The sequence below is a fragment of the Schistocerca nitens genome, chromosome 5 (genome assembly GCF_023898315.1).
Source record: "Schistocerca nitens isolate TAMUIC-IGC-003100 chromosome 5, iqSchNite1.1, whole genome shotgun sequence".
In the NCBI taxonomy this organism is placed as follows: domain Eukaryota; kingdom Metazoa; phylum Arthropoda; class Insecta; order Orthoptera; family Acrididae; genus Schistocerca; species Schistocerca nitens.
The window spans coordinates 707,513,629-707,527,869 of NC_064618.1; the positions used below are offsets into that span (position 1 = coordinate 707,513,629).

At 43.0% G+C, this 14,241-nt stretch overlaps 1 protein-coding gene across 3 annotated transcripts in view; it reads left to right on the forward strand.

Moving 5' to 3' along the window:
- LOC126259978 (uncharacterized) overlaps window positions 1-14,241 on the forward strand; it is a 694,543-nt gene that overhangs the window by 405,746 nt on the left and 274,556 nt on the right. The window contains exon 1 of one of the 3 annotated variants that reach the window (XM_049957107.1): window positions 6,474-6,691. The exons of the other annotated variants lie outside the window; for them this stretch is intronic. The gene's annotated coding sequence lies outside the window, so the exon portion shown is untranslated. Of the gene's footprint in view, window positions 1-6,473; window positions 6,692-14,241 lie in introns of those variants that run through there. 3 annotated transcript variants of the gene reach the window in all.

Genomic DNA, 14,241 nt, shown 5'->3' on the forward strand with positions numbered 1-14,241 from the left:
ATAAATTTCAGTTTTTGACGCAGGCTGTACGGGTTCGCGGAGGTATTTTGTTTATTTAGAGATGGGGAGAGGCTTCTTGCGCGAGCTTTCATCGGCTTACGCCCGGCCGATTTCAGCGAGTAATTGAATAAACGGCCGGGCTCGGTCATTTCCTCTACATATTAGTGGCGTCAAAAATAACACAGCGACCTTTCCGGAATGGTGGCCTCGAGGAAATGTTTGCTGGGCTTGCACCGGCTTCTGAAGCAAAGCCGCGTCGCGTTCTCTGTGAGTTACGGATGAACTCCCGGCGCTCTGCGTGCGGCGAGGCACCCTTTCGAGTGGCTCTCGACATTATAAGCCAAACATTTTCAGATGTTTTGGGCGTTCCACAGTTCCTTCATGCAGTGCACTACCTTTTTTATCGTTTTGGTGTTTTTCTAATTTTAATTCGCTATTTGAGATCTGGGGCACTCAAGCACAGGACGGAAAAGGGCAGAGGACGCCAGAAAGCCTTTCTAAAACAGATGTATAAAAAAATATTTTGTTATAGTTAAAAAAAGGACGCATGCATTTTATCGCCTAGCTATGTAAAAGTGTCGAATAGATAGTGATAATATTACAGAAAGTTCAGGAAAGAAGTAAAACTGAATCGGATAAGTGTAATATTGCACCCAGATTGACAACTACAACCACGAGGAACCGTTTTCTGAAAGCAACCTTCGTTGACGTTGCGAAATATGCTATAGTAGCCTTGATTAGCGCAAAGTTGCGTTTGGAGATGGGCGGCAGTGATTGTCGTCTGCGAGGGACACGATCTACATCTACATCTACATCCCTACTCCGCAAGCCACCTGACGGTGTGTGGCGGAGGGTACTTCGAGTACCTCTATCGGTTCTCCCTTCTATTCCAGTCTCGTATTGTTCGTGGAAAGAAAGATTGTCAGTATGCCTCTGTGTGGGCCCTAATCTCTCTGATTTCATCCTCATGGTCTCTTCGCGAGATATACGTAGGAGGGAGCAATATACTGCTCGGCTCCTCGGTGAAGGTATGTTCTCGGAACTTCAGCAAAAGCCCGTACCGAGCTACTGAGCGTCTCTCCTGCAGAGTTTTCCATTGGAGCTTATCTATCATCTCCGTAACGCTTTCGCGATTACTAAATGATCCTGTAACGAAGCGCACTGCTCTCAGTTGGATCTTCTCTGTTTCTTCTATCAACCCTATCTGACATGGGTCCCACACCGGTGAGCAGTATTCAAGCAGAGGGCGAACAAGTGTACTGTAAACTACTTCATTTGTTTTCGGATTGCATTTCCTTAGGATTCTTCCAATGAATCTCAGTCTGGCATCTGCCTTACCGACGATTAATTTTATGTATATGGTCATTCCATTTTAAATCACTCCTAATGCCTACTCTCAGATAATTTATGGAATTAACTGCTTCCAGTTGCTGACCTGCTATATTGCAGCTAAACGATAAAGGATCTTTCTTTCTGTGTATTCGCAGGATATTACACTTGTCTACATTGAGATTCAATTGCCATTCCCTGCACCATGCGTCAATTCGTTGCAGATCCTCCTGCATTTCAGTACAATTTTCCATTGTTACAACCTCTCGATATACTACAGCATCATTCGCAAAAAGCTTCAGCGAACTTCCAATGTTATCCATAAGGTCATTTATATGTATTGTGAACAGTAACGGTCCTACAACACTCCAATGCGGCACACCTGAAATCACTCTTACTTCGGAAGATTTCTCTACATTGAGAATAACATGCTGTTATCTAGGAACTCTTCAATCCAATCACACAATTGGTCTGATACTCCATTTGCTCTTATTTTGTTCATTAAACGACTGTGGGGAAATGTATCGAACGCCTTGCGGGAGTCAAGAAACACGGCATCCACCTGGGAACCCGTGTCTATGGCCCGCTTTAATTTCCTTTTCTTTCTTTACTGAACTGCAGCCTCTTTGCCTATAACTTAAGGACACGTTACATTCATTCTGCTCAAATATTTACGAGGGCACGCTGAAAGGTAATGCCTCCGAATTTTGTATGTGATGACTCTTCAAGCTTTTGAAATAAAGCAGACGTAATTAACGTTCTACATCTTTATTCTACATGTCTACTTATTTATATCTCAACATAGTCACCCCGGCGACGAGCCAAGTTTGTAGATGTTATGCAGAATGTCTCGCTTCGTTGACGGAGCCACAGCCTCACTTCTGCTTGCACCGTTTCAGCACTATCGAAGTTCAGTGCTCGAAGGTGTTCTTTAAGTTCTGGGATCAGATGGAAATGAAATGGGGCCGAGGGACTGAATAGAGGATAATCCATGACAGTAACCCCCCAAAGCGTCGAACTGTTGCAGATGTTGCCGCGGTCGTGTGAGGTCTGCCATTGTCGTGCTGAAGGGGAGGGTGCTCAGTGTGTGGACCAACTCTTCAAATTCGAAACTCGATGACAGCACACTTTCTCACACACCGACATAATTACATTACACACCGCCATGGTACACGGTACAAAGCTACACGGAACCCCCTAGCGGCAGAAGACTGCAAATATGTAGACCTGAAGAACAAAGATGTGTTTTAAAAATCATATAAAAATAGTCCCGATCGCGTTCTCAATTTTTTTTATTTGTTAGCAACAGGTTTCGGCACGCTCCTCAGACCATCTTCAGGCATTTCCCCGCCATTGTGGCTGCTGGTGACGAAGAAAAGCGTGAAGATTGTCTGAGGAAAGTGCCGAAAGAGGTTGCTAAGAAATAAAAAATCTGAAAACGTGATCGAGACTGTTTTTATTTGATTTTTAGAATTATATACCGATCGCTGAGCTCCAAGTAGAGAATGAAAAAGTTTCAAGTGTTTTCACAAAAAATATCGGAGACATTACTTCTCACCACGTCCTCAACTGCAAAAGTCAATTTTTACCCTATGCAGACCGACTAATACAGCTGATACCTTCCCCATGACCATAACTACGAGGGTTGGCACTTTAATAGTAGCAACTATTTATTTACAGCTGGTACAAAATAGATACGTGTTTCAAAGTTTTGCTGACCTTCAAAGTGGTCACCAGCATTGCTTATAATCGGTTGCCAGTGATGTGGAAATCGTAAGATACTCTTAGCAGTGCCAGTTGTGTTGACAGTTCGACCGGGTGGTCTGTTGGACGACGAATTTGTAGCAGTTCTGAAGCGAATGCCGTGAAGTGTTTCCTTCGGTTTAGAAATCGAGTTGAACTCACGAGGGCTTAAGTCAGGGGAGTGCAGTAGGTGGTATAGCACTTAGCAGCGCCATCAGTCAAACAAATCAGTAACAGCTTGCACTGTACGTGCTTGACCATTGTCCTGCAAAACGATGGTCAGGTCCTGCAGAAAGTGTCATCACTTCTGTCTCTAAGCTGGTCGTAGGTTGTGTTCCAAATATGAACATCCATGCCCGGGGCAGGATTCGAACCGGCGACCGTAGCGGTCGCGCGGTTCCGGACTGTAGTGCCTAGAACCGCTCGGCCACCCCAGCCTGCGAATAATTTGCCTTGAAAAGTAAAAACATAAACTATTTCAAGTGAAGCTAAGAATTAAATTTAGTTGAATTGAATTTTGCTACTGAAATAATCATAGTTTGACAAGTGATACAATATTAGTTTGTGGGTCCCCGCCATATTCTTCTCATATTAGAAAGTTAATCGGAATATTATTGCTACAAAGGAAATCTGATAGATTTCTATAAATGGGAGTGTAAACAATGTAATTGTGGCATTATTTATTTTTATTTGTGGTATTTATATGTCAGTTAAGTCAGAACCGTCTCCTGGCCAATTTTAATTCTGCACTTCTTGCACTAACATTTTAGTACTGATCCAAGTAGCAATCTTAAGTGTAGCTGTTATTAGTGTGAGTTTGGTACAAATTTTGCTTTCTATGATTACTAGTACATGCAGTATTGGTGACTGCTGCTACACACAGCTCAGAGTGCCCTGTGTCCGTTTGTATCCTGTGCACTATTCAAAGGGAAATATTAAGAAAGTAACTTCAACAACTAATATTTAATTTTCTTAAACATATATTTCCAAATTAATGTGCCTAACTGGGCTGGCGACCATTCATTTTTTCATTCGTATACGAAATTTACTATTTTCATTAAACCCCAAAGTTTAAAGCATGTTTAGTTTTTCTGTTGAATTCATCATATTCAAAATTTCAGTCCGGTACCTTTATCCGTTAGACACACACGTACGGTCAAAATTATAAATCCTCTCAGAGGGTAACATTACTTTGTGTCATGACAGGCTAATGTTATAAGTCGTCATGCCCATGCCGTGTCTGCGAGCAAAACAGGAAGGGAAATCAGTAGTAGCGGTACGACGTGCACTCCGCCACGCACCGTTTAATGACTTAAGCAGTTTGTATGTAGATGTAGATGTATAAGATTGCTTGACCTCTTCTCCAGACCTCTTCTCCATACCTCTTCTCCAGACCTCTTCTCCTGTCGACGTGACGGTGGTGTATGGCGATTGTATTTTCAAACTATTTGACCAAATTCCACTATGTTACATCTTTAAAGTCATCTTTGAAGCCGGCCGTTGTGGCCGAGCGGTTCTAGGCGCTTCAGTCCGGAACCGCGCTGCTGCTACGGTCGCAGGTTCGAATCCTGCCTCCGGCATGAATGTGTGTGATGTCCTTAGGTTAGTTAGGTTTAAGTAGTTCTAAGTCTAGGAGACTGATGACCTAAGATGTTAAGTTCCATAGTGCTCAGAGCCATTTGAACCATTCATCTTTGGAGGCTGCTTCCAACACCTAACTAACCTACGGACATCACACACATCCATGCCCGAGGCAGGATTCGAACCTGCGACCGTAGCGGTCGCGCGGTTCCAGACTGTAGCGCCTAGAACCGCTCGGCCACTTCGGCCGGCCACAGAAAAAAGAATATAATTTACTCGTTCTAAATATATATTGTATGGCGTCATTCTATATACAGGGTGAGTCAAAAAGGATGTTACAACTTTGGAACAATATAGAAATTCTCTGAGATAACTTCAGAACTGGTAGATGTGTCATTCTGTGGCAAATAACAATAAGTTTGCTTCACGTAGTGCACCAGTACACCATTCCGCCACCAGGAGCGCTAGTGTAGCGCACAGTTAAAATGGCTACTTTCAGTGGTGCGGAGCTTGCTCGATGTGTGTTTTAGTTTCATGAAACGAGTTCTGCATAAATGTTCGGCGTAAATTTCTCACCGAATACGCTAAAGAAGATACAAGCAGGCCTAGAATTTACTCTTGGTGCCACGTCATTTTCTTATATAAGTTCGAGGTTTCCTCGATAATCGCTTCCCAGGTCGGTCGATTGGCCGTGAACTTTTGCATGGCCACCTCGTTCCCCAGTCTTGACACTACTGGATTTCTTCCTCTGTTGTTTCAATAAAGAGCGTGTATATGTTCCTCCCATACCAAACATTTTAGCCGACCTGAAAAATCGATTCTACAGTGCCGTAGCACATGTTACGCTCGATTTGCTACAACGAGTGTGGGAAGAAATTGATTATCGTGCTATGTTTTCCGCGTCACATAAGGTAGTCACATGGAATCAAAATGACACTTGATACTTTTATGTGAAACCTGAGGTTATTTGGTACAAAATGATACAATTACCGATTCTGTAAGTTATCTCAATAAATTGCTACGTCGTTCCAAAGTTGTAAAGTCCTCTTGGAATTATCCAGTATATATTTGGGTACGTACGATTCACTACCAGCAAAAAGAAAAATTAGTGTGGGAGTAGTACACCGCAATACTGCCACGGGATGGGGGTAGATGTAAGGGAGCGTAGCTCCGGAATGCATGGAGAAATTTCAGTCTTACTTATTTAATATATGAAAAAAAGCTAGGAATAGCGGTGCAGTGTGAGTTGTAAAAATAATCAAAAACGACGGATGTAAGTGAATAAAATAAGTTTGGTTTTACACAACAGAGGGATTTGATTCCATTTCACATCTCGGTAATTTAGGGATAAATAGCTACACAGTTTAGTCAGTTGGTGTGTGACTAAAGTGTAATTCCTATGGGGCCTTACTTTAGGGTGTTTATACTGTCCTACGATGTAACAGAGATAATCGACAGCTTGTTTTACGTAAGGTGTGATATCTAGTTTAATTTCTTAATTATTTCAAAGAGTGTTGTTAACACATTCCCGGTGCCCGAGTAACATTATTCAGGTTTTCTGGCTATGTACACTGCATGCGCTCTGGAAGGCGTTCGGTTGTCAATGTGATGCCGGCGTATCCTCACAGAGGCAGTGTGTGTAAACCCTGGTGGCCCCTCAGCCGCTACGCACAGCGCGAGAACTTTTTGCTGAGTCGCGACAACGCTCGCTTAGACTACGCAGAGGCCGATGGATGCGGGCAGCTACTGCTGTCTGGCGGGTGAATCAGTCGCGGCTGGCGCGACTCACGTCTCGGCAATGCAGTGTCCCGACTCCTTCCGCCGCGTTCGCTTGTGTTTTGTGACGTTTTCACCGATACGTGCGACGAGCAACAGTTCTATCGTTTTTGCAGTGTAGTGCCGCCTTGTAAAGTGCTTTCCAGTCAGTTACTCCTTCCTTTCATCAACAAATCAGTGTCTGTTCTAAAAAAAATTGTGCCGTGAAATTCTGCACAGTGTAAGCGGATTGTTGACCCTCGTCGTGGGAAAGCAGAAAGCGGTAAGTCTCATGGAAAGTGTATTTGACAAGGCTACATGCAAAAGTAACGGCTGATACCGGATGTTATTCTGCACAGTGAGCAAACAGTAAAGGAAATTTGGAAATTTGTGGTAAGTTCCTATGGGACCAAACTGCTCAGGTAATCGGTCCCTAGGCTTACACACTTGTGTATCTGTTCCTAAGGGACGAGGGAGGACTCGAACCTCCGACGGGGGGAGCCGCGCGAACCGTAGCAAGGCACCTCAGACCGCGCGGCTACCCCGAACAGAAGAGGAAACCAGGAGATATGTAGAAAGAGAATTAAAGTTCGGGAAGAAAAATTTAAAAAACTGAGTAGCGTTGTAATTCTGTCAGAGGCGGCTAGGGACTTGGACGATCAGTTGAATGGAATGGATATTGTTTTGACAAGAGTTTATAGGATAAATATTAACAAAAGTAAAGAGTAATGGAACGTGGTCGATTTACTGCAGATGATATTGAGGTAACTAGATTAGGAAATGAGACACCAAACATAATAGAGAAGTTTTTCTATTCTGACAGCAATTTAGCTAACGATAGCCAAATTATGACTAGATGAAGCTACAGTCGTCTGGCTGTAACTGTGGGTTCTTAGATTGATTGGTGAGTTGGCACGCAGGGACTAGAAAACATAAAAAAATTGTTCCACTTTCTTACACAAATCATAAAAAGATTTACTTAATTCGACACATTTCTTTGCCACGGGTGCACTTGATAATTTACAACTGTCAGTGGTTATTAAAGCATCACTTGAGCAATAATTAACGAACTGTTCTCTTGAAGTAGAGTGCTCCACATTTACGAAAGTACAAGTCCAGCTGAAACTCTGAATCACTTGTTAATCCTACTCGATGATGATGTATACTTTAGCTGTGGTCCCAAACTAGGGCAGAGCGCTTCCATGCTCGGTTCCGTATTCAAATGGTTCAAATGGCTCTGAGCACTATGGGACTTAACATCTGAGGTCATCAGTCCCCTAGACTTAGAACTACTTAAACCTAACTAACCCAAGGACATCACACACATCCATGACCGAGGCAGGATTCGAACCTGCGACCGGAGCAGCAGCGCGGTTCCGGACTGAAGCGCCTAGAACCGTTCGGCCACAGCGGCCGGTGGCTCTGTATTGACTTCCGGTGTGAGGATGCTGCTGAGGAGGGGAGGTGTTTCCTTCAGGAGCGCCTCACACATGTCATTGTGAATTGCAGTGACACCTCGCTAACATCTGCAGTATCGATATGTGTTGCCGCCTTTGGTGTGCGCCAGGTCTCTGGACAATACCACCGTATTATGTCTATATGTTTTGAATGCGAACGTCTTAGGTTAGGCTTTACCGTGACTGTTATTGACATTAAATGAAACAACAAGTTTGCTGTTGTTTCATTTTATGTCTATTTATTTTAAATTTTAGGAAGTATTTTCTGAAAATATTCGGCTGTAGTGTACACTTGTTCAGAAACTAAACATGGATGATAAACAGTGTAGACAAGAACAAGTGGCCCTACAGAAAAATGCTGAAGATTAGATAGGTGTAACTAATAACTAATGGAGACGTAGAGCGCCGGCCGCGGTGGTCTAGCGGTTCTGGCGCTGCAGTCCGGAACCGCGGGACTGCTACGGTCGCAGGTTCGAATCCTGCCTCGGGCATGGGTGTGTGTGATGTCCTTGGGTTAGTTAGGTTTAAGTAGTTCTAAGTTCTAGGAGACTTATGACCTAAGATGTTGAGTCCCATAGTGCTCAGAGCCATTTTGAGACGTAGAGCTTCGAGTTGGGGAGAAAAGATTGCTGTATGGTGTGGCAGGTTGCAGTTGACGCTAAATAACGAAAAGTGTGAGGTGATACACATGAGTCCCAAAAGAAATCCGTTGGAATTCGATTACTCGATAAATAGTACAATTCTCAGGGCTGCCAATTCAACTAAGTACCTGGGTGTTAAAATTACGAACAACTTCAGTTGGAAAGACCACATAGATAATATTGTGGGGAAGGCGAGCCAAAGGTTGCGTTTCATTGGCAGGACATTTAGAAGATGCAACAAGTCCACTAAAGAGACAGCTTACACTACACTCGTTCGTCCTCTGTTAGAATATTGCTGCGCGGTGTGGGATCCTTACCAGGTGGGATTGACGGAGGACATCGAAAGGGTGCAAAAAAGGGCAGCTCGTTTTGTATTATCACATTGTAGGGGAGAGAGTGTGGCAGATATGATACGCGAATTGGGATGGAAGTCATTACAGCAAAGACGTTTTTCGTCGCGGCGAGATCTATTTACGAAATTTCAGTCACCAACTTTCTCTTCTGAATGCGAAAATATTTTGTTGAGCCCAACCTACATAGGTAGGAATGATCATCAAAATAAAATAAGAGAAATCAGAGCTCGGACAGAAAGGTTTAGGTGTTCGTTTTTCCCGCGCGCTGTTCGGGAGTGGAATGGTAGAGAGATAGTGTGCTTGTGGTTCGACGAACCCTCTGCCAAGCACTTAAATGTGAATTGCAGAGTAGTCATGTAGATGTAGATGTAGATGAAGAATATTATCGTACAACCTGCCTAAGAGAAGAAAGCGGTTGCCATGACGCGTCCTAAGTTATCAAGGACCAGACAGTTCGGTAATGAAGGCAACGGCGGAGGATAACAATAGTATTGCTCGAATACAGTAAGCAGATTCAAGTGGATGTACGTGGCAGTAGTTATTCGGAGATGAAGAGGCTTGCACAAGAGAGTTTCCTCAAATTAGTCTTTGGGCTGAAGACCATTAGCTGGCTCGAATCCTGCTTACGAAAGAAAAGTTTATCAACAAATTTCGGCACTCAAGAGGAGGAGGGGCGACGTCATACTGCTTCAAATCACATCGCTTACACTCAAAATATTTCCACAGTGTCATGCTGATGGACGCGCACTTGATATCTGAGGGCTCCTTTCATATTTTTCGAAACGTTACACCGCAGAAACGCTAATACAATCACCAATAAGATACATATGTGTACATGGTTCATCGTCACAGCTTGAAGGTAAACTTTCTCCACTAGGACGCAGCAGACATGACACAGGAATGAAACAATATGTCAGATGGCTGCTCTATTTTTAATAGAAGTACTGGATTGTTTATTTGTTTATTTACAATATGCTGCTTTACACACTATTTGTAATACTACATATATGTATTATGTATGTATATCTGTGTGTGTGTGTGTGTGTGTGTGTAGTGTAATGTTGTTGTATGATAATGAGAGACAGAAGAGGATGAGACCTACCTTAGCTGAAATTAGCACGCATCAGAATGGGTTACACATTGTTATAAATGGGGGGAAACTATCTGCGATATCAAATACTAGGTGAAATTTATCAGAGGCACAAAGGTTGCGTCTTGTAACAAGTGATTACGAAATGGCGATAGGCAAAGGGTAAACCAATACGTATTTAAACATTCAGCAAACGAATCACCTAAGTAGAAGACACGTGCAAGGTAAATCGCATGTATGAGCACTCACATAACTCAATTTTATTCACGATTTCAAGTACGCCTTAGAATAAACTGAATCGAACGGGAGAGTGACTAACTGACCGCATGATGTTACGGATTAAATGACAGGAATACGATTCTGTAACCAGACACGAGCCTACTGATTTCACAAACACACGGAACGTTTGCAAGACCGTGCGGATGGATACAAGGTCATTCCCGCAATTCATGATTAGGACACGAAATTAGTGGAAGGTTGAGCCGTGGAATGCGAACGCCATGCGAATATTTAATATAAATTATTGCATAAGAGCAACCACTTCGAATAATCGCAATAAGTGGAATTTTCTCATCAGTAGTGCAGACCTACTAATACTGCAGACCCGCCCACACCGCATCTAACACAAGTCGACTGACTAGTAATTCCAAGCGCCCGAAAAACATGTATCAATTTCAAAACTATTCGTGACACGTGGTTCCTCAGCACTGGTGGGAAGTCACTCGGAAAACATCTCAGAGAGACACCTCAAAGATCTATTGATACTAATTCCAAAACATCTTTGCAAAGTATCAGCAAGGACAACACCGCGAATTAATGCAAGAATACAAAAGTTAATACGAGAATACGACAATGAACTTTCAAATACACCATACTGATACATCTTTGCTGATCGCTCAAAATAATAAAATAAAAATCGATCGGACAGTTATTTCGACAACATACTAAAATCATCTACATTTTCATTTTCACGTACACATAAACATGCAGTCCACAAGCAAGTGTACAGTGTGCATCGAGGTACATGGGGACATAATATTAGCGATTTTCTGTTCCATTCTATCGTGTATAGATCGTACACCGAAGGGAAAATGACTTTTCATACGCCTCTCTCTTATTATCATGAGCCCAACGCGAGATATGCATTTGCTGTTGCAGAGTAGTTGCACGTCTTCCGTGAGAATCAGTTCCCCAAAATTTAGCCAACGACGTTTTGTGTAAACAGCGTCTCCTTTCTTCCAAAGACATCCACGTGAGTTCCCTGAGCATCACTGCCACAGTTTCGTACGGGCTATCCCAAGTTGTTTCGGTCTTAACAGCATGTTTCTGAATTCGTTCAATGACTGCTGCCATATCGAAATGAATGAGAACTTCAAATGCTGGAGCAGTACTTGCTTGCGACTTCCTATACAGAGGCACTACGCTTTTGATCGTTAGCACATTTTGAGTGCAATGAAAATGAAATGGTATGAAGCAGCTGATGTAAAGTGGTTGATGCTGCTGACGATGTTGATGATAATAATGATGATGACAGGGAGGAGGAGAAGAGGGGAAGTGGTGGAGGTGGAGTCCAAAAACAAAACTTGCACAACATTTATTTCTGTCTGTTAAAGTAGAGAGCATGCCCCAACATAGACGAAGGACTTCCTGCTTGTCCATAGTCAAAACATAGTTGAATGTTACCTACGGAGATCTGCACACACAATACTTCAGATGTTTCTTTTTGAAGAAGGAAGATAAGTTTCAGTATGTATTCCTGACATGGTCAATCTGGGAGCTATCTACAATATATGATCAAGTGGACTTAGAAAGAATTTATAGTTGGTGTGATGAATAGCAGCCTGCTCTAAATGTTAAAAACTGTACATTCATTCGAATGGATGGGAAAAACAATCCTGTAACGTTCGAATACAGAACTAGTACGGGGCTGTTTGACACAATCACATCAACCGAATATCTACGGCTAACGGTGCGAGGAATATGAAACGCAATGAGCACGTCAGGTTGATAGTATGGAAGGCGAATACTCAACTTCGTTTTATCCAGAGAATTTTAGAAAAGTGTAGCTTATCTGTAAAGGAGTGCGAATCATTCTTAAGTAATGTTAGTGTTTGGAATCCCAGCCATGTCGGATTTAAGGAATAAATGTTCTGTGTGTGAAATCTTATGGGACTTAACTGATAAGGTCATCAGTCCCTAAGCTTACACACTACTTAACCTAAATTATCCTAAGGACAAACACACACACACACACACACACACACACACACACACACACACACACATGCCCGAGGGAGGACTCGAACCTCCGCCGGGACCAGCCGCACAGTCCATGACTGCAGCGCCTTAGACGATTAAAGGAATACATCGAATTATTTCAGAGGCGTGCTGATAGATTTATTACCGGTAGGTTAAATCAACACGCAAGTCTTACGTACTTGCTTCGTGAACTCAAATGGGAATCCGTTGAGGGATCTTTTCGTGAGGCACTATTGCGGGAATTTAGAGAACAAGCATCTGACGCCGACTGCAGAACAATTCTGCTGCAGCCAACGTATATTTTGCCTAGCGACCACCCAAATAAGACGTGAGAAATGAGGGTTCGTACGGAGGCTTATAGACAGTCGTTCTCCCTCGCTCTGTTTGCGAGTGGAGCAGGAAAGGAAATGATTTAGTAGTAGCACGTGGCACGCTCTGCCACGCACCGTAAGGTGGCTTGCGGAGTATGTCTATGAATATCATCTCCTTTGGCATCATACTCTAAACTGGATTTCACTCCAAATGAAGGTGTATCGCGCTGTGTTATTACCTCCAATTATTTCCGGAACCATTGTAGATCTCAAAACAACGTATCGAACACGTGACAGCACACAGTGGGGAAGTATCTATACATCACTACATATAAGGACCCATCAAAAAGTTTCTGTTCGAAGGCCGTACCGTCTAGAATCCGTATATCAATCAGGCTAAATCGCTAAGGGCACTGAGGTAATCACCTCACAGACGCACCAGGCTGGAGATATCCGTTTGGTACAATTGAAACGTCCTCTTTGAACATTTATACAGGACTGTGCTTAAACTGACGCACAATATTTTTAGCGCAACGCAATCTGACTTTCAATAATCTCCACAAGAGAATGGCCCTGACTAACATTAACCTGTACTTTGCACAAATCACTTACCTCACAAAAATCTTGGTTACTCCCACTACTGCAATACAGCAATGGCCACTACTGCCAGCTAAATAAAAGATTCAAACTATGGAAGGCACTAACTATTGATAGGGATAGTTAGCAAATGAAAGATATTAATAGAGAACAAACAATGTATTTCCCTTGATATCATCACACACACACACACATATATATATATATATAGAGCAGTTCATGACAAATTTCAAAACTCCGCCATCTCTCTCCCCACATCCACCACTGCTGGCGGCTCACCTCCAACTGCGCAACGCTATGCGCTGTTCACAGCCAGCTGCCTAACACTACAATGGCGAGTATTACAACAATGCAAAGCAGCCACAGACTGCACACAGCACAGCCAGTGATTTTCATACAGAGGTGGCGTTACCAATAAAAAAACCTAAACAGCCTACTTACAAAATACCATATCTTCCTGCGTGAAGCATTCCGTAACTGCCTGCTTCACATCCTCATCCGACAGAAATCGTCCACCATTCAAGGCCTTTTCTTAGGGGACCGAAGGCATGACAATAGCATGGGGAGAGATCAGAACTATAGGGCGGGAGCTCGAGTGTCTCCCATTTGACATGGCACAACTTCTGCGCTACGATATTAGGGATAGGGGGATGCGCGTCATCATGAAAGAGAAGCACTCCTTGTGATGAGTTGTTTTTCGGCGCACATGCTGTACCATACACGTTCTTCATTCTGCAACGGATGTCTACCTGGAGTAACAAGTAAATGACAGCACGTTGGTACCGTTTGGACACATTTGGTACTAACGCGACCACGGTTTACGTTTTCACATTTAACTAACGCACGTTGGAAAGCCACGAATGACACACTAATCCCTTGCCTACTTTTCGGCGCTTATATACCTGCATCCGACATGAGCTACGTTGCATATATGCTGCAGCATCGTCGTCAAAAGGAAACTATTTGACAGCCCATAATACACTACTGTCCACTAAAATTGCTACACCAAGAAGAAATGCAGATGATAAACGGGTATTTATTGGACAAATATATTATACTAGAAGTGACATGTGATTACATTTTCACGCAATTTGGTTGCATAGATCCTGAGAAATCAGTACCCAG